The 6,000-nt window shown below is 41.9% G+C and overlaps 1 protein-coding gene across 5 annotated transcripts in view; it reads left to right on the top strand.

The window, feature by feature from the left end:
- Positions 1-2,055: 2,055 nt before the first annotated feature.
- Positions 2,056-6,000, top strand: part of ABRA (actin binding Rho activating protein) — a 74,818-nt gene continuing 70,873 nt past the window's right edge. For 2 of the 5 annotated variants that reach the window (XR_013178404.1, XR_013178400.1), the window contains exons 1-2: positions 2,059-2,325; positions 4,943-4,986. The gene's annotated coding sequence lies outside the window, so the exon portion shown is untranslated. Of the gene's footprint in view, positions 2,326-4,942; positions 4,987-6,000 lie in introns of all 5 variants that reach the window. The other 3 variants (XR_013178403.1, XR_013178402.1, XR_013178401.1) reach the window with 3 other exon arrangements.

Genomic DNA, 6,000 nt, shown 5'->3' with positions numbered 1-6,000 from the left:
TTCTCAAATACAGCAGTGATCTAAAAATAGGGAGGTGATTTAGGGACTAAACAAAGCAACTGAGTAGTTGTTTATAACTCGTGAAAAAGTCAGTGCATCTAGGGTAACTTTCCACATCCTACAACCTCCAGATGGGTCCCTGGACCAGATAAGTCCTGAAATGCAGAGGGGCCAGCCTCTCCAGGACACCAACTAGTTCCATCCCCTTACTGACAGCTCTTTCCAACGTGAAAAAGTTAGAGTGGACATAACCCAAATACCCCTACAGAGTGGGAGAGCGATCAAAGGTGGTGATGGAGTGATACAGAGAAGATCAGGTTTAACAAATAAGTACGACTGCTGAATCGTTACACTGATATTTCTTTTAGCCCCCACTAATTCCCAGGCTGCATGGTGGAAGTGTGGGGTTGAGGACGACTGTGTGGAGGCCGCTGTAAGGATGTGATCTCACCCATCTACAGTTAGGGTCCCTGCCCACACCCTCTGTGCCACGTAGCTTGCTGATGGGAGAAGAGAACCCTTTTCTGACCCCCAAGCTCAGTCACCACTGCGGGTTCAGCGGCTCATGAGTGTATGCAGACTTTCCGAGCCCACTACCTCCCCTTATTGTCAGAGCAGGCAGTTCGTTTGGGACTGGGCACACAATGCCTCCAGGGAATACCTATGTTCCTGGGAAAGTGGGTCAAATCGGTAGCCAAGGATTTAGGTAGGCACAGAGTGGCCATTGAGCTGGTAGTCACAGATGTGGATGACTGGCTCTGGAAATCACACCTGGGAAAAGAAGCTGCCATTTTCTGCAGTTATAAGTATAATTAGTTTACTGATCAATTGATCATGGTATTAAGGATTATTGTTTAGTTTTTAGGTGTGATAATGGTATTACAGATATATTAAAAGTAAGAGTAGGCTTATCTTTTAGAAAGACAGGCTGAAATATTTATCAATAAATGATATGCTCTCTTTAGGGTTTATTTCAAAATAATGTGAGAATGGAGGGAGAATGGAAATGGAGGGAGAAGAAACAGGCTTAACCATTGGCTCATAGTTGTTAAAACTGCGTAATAGGGACGCTGGGTACATGGAAGACATCAATCTATATTCTATACTTTGTCTATGTTTGAAATTTTCCATAATATGAAGTTTTAAAGGCTATAATTAAATGAATAAACAAAGAAGGCTTTGATAATGGCAGTTTAATTGAGGAATAAAGGGAGACCACAGTATATGTCGAATTCAGAAAATCAAAGATTGATTTTGGAAGACCTTCTGCTGATGATTACAGGTGAGTGAAAACTTAGGCTTGTAAAATTCAAATTAGATCACACACAAGAAAGGTAAAATTAGAAACACGATCTTAAATTTTAGGTGTGTGCTGTTCTGTTTTGTTTTTATCTGGCAACCATAGTATAGGGTCTACTAATGGGTCATCAGGATTAGGCAAAACATTCCGTTTTGAGTCCAGCTCTGCCAGACGGGGGAGGTACAGGTTCAGGCAACCTCCGGGTCTCACAATGCCTTGTCCGTGTAAGTGAGAGGTGATATGAATCTCTGACTCCATCTTTCCACCCATGGGAGGTTTGGTCCAAAAAATAGCCTATGCTTTACTACCCTAGTGCCTTAGTTTGCCAAAACTGTTATGACCAATACCACAGAATGCGTTGGCTTAAACAACAAGAATTTATTGTCCCACAGTTGGGAGACTGGAAATCCAAAGTCAAGGTGGCAGCAGGACCATGGTTCTCCCCGAGTCAGTGGCAGCCTGGTGACAGCAGTGTCCTTGGCCACGTGGCCAAATCTCCTTCCTCTCTGGCTTCTGCTACTGGCTTTGAGTCGTTTCCGGCTCCTCTGACTGCAAATTTCCCTCTTTATAAAGACATCAGCTTCCTTAGAATAAGGCCAGCCTCGTTCAGTCTGGCCAAGTCTTAACTAATAACATCTTCAAAGGTCCTGTTTACAAATGGGCTCCCATCCACAGGACCAGGGGTTAAGGCTTGAACCTGGGGGGTGGGGGTGGGGACTGAGCCCATCTCTACACCAGGGTGCTGGAAGAACCCCATTATTACATCAGTGGGGTAGAAGACTTAGCAGGTGATCCTCAGCCTACAGGATGGGCCAGGTCACCAAATGTGAGGCAGAGGAGGACACGGTGATCGGGCATTTCATTCTAATTAGAATCTAGATGTCTGTCGCAATCCAAATTCCTGGTAGTGATGTCAATAAGAAGTATGTCAAGGTTTTCACAGCCTGCTTCAGCTACCAGTGAGGAACCGTTTCAGGGGATGAACCAATACTGACTGCGTGAGCAGGTGTCCTGGCCATTTTCAGGTAGGATCAGGTGCTCCCTGGGCACTAAGTACTTCATGGATGTTATCTCATGCAGTCTTTCCACACCTGTCCTAGTTTCCTAAGGTTGCCTTCACAAAGTATCATAAACCAGACAGCTTAAAACAAGAGAAATTTGTTGTCTCAGTTCTGGAGGGCAGAAGTCCGGATCCAAGGTCCTCAGGGTCGTGCTCCCTCTGAAACCCAAAGGGGAGAATCCTTCCCGCCTCGTCTGGCTTCTAGTATTTGTGGGCCATTGTTGGCAGTCCTTGGTTTTTAGGTGCATCTCTCCACTCTCTGCCTCCGTCTTCCCAGGGCCTTTCCCTCGTGGGTCTGTGCCTCTTTTTCCCTTCTTACAAGGCTACTAGTCATACTGGATTAGGGCCCACCCTACTCTACTCTCACTTCATCTTAACTAGTTCCATCTGCAATGATGCTGTTTCCAAGTAAGGTCACATTCTGACATGCTGGGGGTTAGGATTTCATCCTTTGGGGGGACACAGTTCAACCCATAACTGTGTCCTTGTACCTTCCCATTTTGGCAAAAAGGAAACCAAGGCCCAGAGAAGTTCAAAGTCACCTAAGGTCACATAGTAAGTGACTGAGCTGGGCTTTACACCTGGATCTGTCTGACTGCAGAACCCATATTGTTCCCCACTCACAAGCTAATTTTGTTAAATACAAAACAGAAACCAATGAAATATTTCAGAGACCATGTTCTCCCTGGCACTGATGAAGTAAATATACCTTGGTGTTGATTCATCAGTCAAGTCATCCAGCCATGTCCCTTAGCCCTCTGCTGTGAAATTCCCTTCTTTCCGGCTCACCCGGGTTCCAATCTGGGATATGGGAAAGATCCACTCATGCCTTTCATAGTAGCCACTTGTTTTTCACATACACATATACAGAGAGAGAGAGAGGTTGATAAATTGATAAAGTTAGACATAGGCAACAGAATCCCTGAAAAGGATGCCTGCAGTAGTCAAAAAATAATTTCTGATCAGAATTCAGGTGAGAGTGCAACCTAATGCAGAGTTGACATGTTAATTTGCCAAAGAAACTGTTTATTTCTGTCCAGGGAGGAAGTAAATTTGCAAAGTCTGTGGGTACAATACTTGAGAAGAGAAGGGAGAAGGAATAGTTCCTTTTAGATTGAATCTTTCTAAGGAATAAAAGGGAAGGTTTCTCTTTTCCCTGCAAGGGGATAAGTTCAGTGTTACCAGCCTCATATGCAAGCACCAAGATTTATGGTATAATTTTTAAGTGATCTGGTTAACCCTGAAGAACATGTTACTTGACAGAAAAAGTAATTACAACTGTCCCTTTCAAGAGGTGTGAACACTGTCTCCCTAACACCGCTGGGAAAACAATCTTGCAGCTCACACCTGCGTTGAGACCACGGTCTGTGACACGCAAGGCTGGGTGTTTCCTCAATGGCAGCCTCTTCACAACTTAGCACTTGGACCAGCTGACCAGGATATTTGAAGTTAAATAAGAGCATCTTGTTCCCTGGTTTCTACCACTCACATGCATAGGCTTCCCTCAGTCAAATTCACCCACTCTTCACTTAGGGGCATCAGTATACGCATTTAGGGTAACTATTCTGTTGTTCTTTGTGCTAGTATTTCTCATGACCACAGACATGGAATTGCCTCTGTTGAAAAACCAATTACTTTTTTGTAATGCCAGGCCCTGAGAGATGCTTAGGCATAGTAAATAACTTCCTTTTAATTAGAACATGTGAAAAGGGACAATTACCCCATAGACTTGTGTTCTTCCTCACAACCTCTCACAGCATTATGGGGCGGATTGCACAGATGAGTAGTACCTGGTTGCCGTTAAGGAACCAGAGTTTATGCAATTTTTTTTTCTTTTTTTTTTTTACTTAAAGCAGAATCCTGGCTATTTCTATGTCACTCTCAAGGCTTACATTTTGCTTAAGCAGGAGCTCGACTGATTTTAAATGATGAATTCCTATACAAAGTAGCGTAAGCCAAAAAAAAAAAGGAAATTATTAGTTAACATAACTTAAGAGTCCAAGAGAACACCACTTTCAGGTACAGCTTGACCAAGGCACTGATACAGTGTTATTTGGAATCTAATTCACTACATCTTTTGGCGTTGCTTTCCTTTATGTTGATTTCATGCTCACACAGACCTTCCCCCTGAAATGACAGGATAGCCCACCTTATAATTTAGCAGTACCAATAGAAAGAAACCCTCTCTTTCCCAATAATTCCAGCAAAACTCTGGGATTGAGTTTCAGTATATCACGGGATCACTTGGGTACCTCTGCTTCCAGGGTGGGTGGAAATATATTGATTTATTAGACTAATCACTCAGTGGGAGGGGCCAAACTAGACAGGTGGTGGGTTTTCAGTCCCACCCAACCATATGGGCAGAGACTTTACGTGATTTTCCAAAGCAAAATTGTGATGCTCTTTTCAGAAGAAAGAAAAATGGAAGCCAAGCAAAACAAACGAAAACCATCAGCCAGTTCCATACAGCAGGGTGGTTTCAGCAGTAATGTTTGTCAGTTGCATCTAAGACAAACCTATAGTGGTATTTGTGGTTTATAATTTCATAATTTCTTCCAACTTCTTTTCTCATTTATTAATAGATATAATTTAAATAAAGAAGAGAGAAAGGAAAAATGCAGAAAGAGTAAGTAGCATGTCCACATCTATATTGACCCTCATATGTATATGGTATGCCTTGCTTAAATTTTTTTTTTTTTTTTTTTTTTTTTTTTTTAAAGACAGAGAGAAGGAAGGAAGGATAGAAGGAAGGAAAGAAGGAAGAAAGGGAAACATTTTTTTTAAACATTTTCTTGTTTTTATTGTATTCTGTTTCTCCGTTTTTGTTACATGGGCTGGGGCCGGGAATCGAACCGAGGTCCTCCGGCATAGCAGGCAAGCACTTTGCCCGCTGAGCCACCGCGGCCCGGCCCTCCTTGCTTAAATTTATATGCAAAAATTTTTAGAGTTATCTCTCATGTATGTGAATGCAGATACAAGTTTCAGAGCTGCTGTCCCAATCAATGGAGATGAGCCTTAGGGTACCCCACTTGGCCAAAATAATTACTTGCAGCCCACTAAAGATTTCACTGGATTCTTAGTTTATGCTCTTCAGGTTTATGCTGGAATTTTCCCTTAAAATTTTCAATCCATACTAATGTTTATACAGAAATCATCAAAGATGTTACTGGTACCAACTGAATATAATTGCAAAAAGACCCATGCATTAAAATGGGGGGAGAAATTAATGGCTTTTTAATTTCTTTATACATGCATATAATTGCCTTTTAATGAGCCTAATATAATAATATATTTTTATTTAACATTGTATGAGATATTTGACATAAGAAATATTTCCAGATAATTGTTTTGATTATGTGTTACTATGGTATGACAATTCTCTTAAGCGCATTATTTTGTTTAGTAGCTGATTAGTGTACATATCTGGGCCACAGATTTAAAATATCAATTAAGTTAAATGAATATGTCAAAAATCAGTAGTAGCCGCAGGACTTATGGCTCATTGAGTTTGAAAGCTCCTTAGTATATAACATGACTTCAAGCTTGCATGCAATAGGAGTTGTGTCTGCCATGTCTTTCCCCATTGCTGCGGCTTCTCTGTGCTATAAGATCACCTTCCTCATATGAGTTTCCAACCTTT

This window comes from Tamandua tetradactyla, chromosome 6, assembly GCF_023851605.1.
Source record: "Tamandua tetradactyla isolate mTamTet1 chromosome 6, mTamTet1.pri, whole genome shotgun sequence".
NCBI lineage: Eukaryota > Metazoa > Chordata > Mammalia > Pilosa > Myrmecophagidae > Tamandua > Tamandua tetradactyla.
This window is presented reverse-complemented; position numbering and strand designations above follow the sequence as displayed.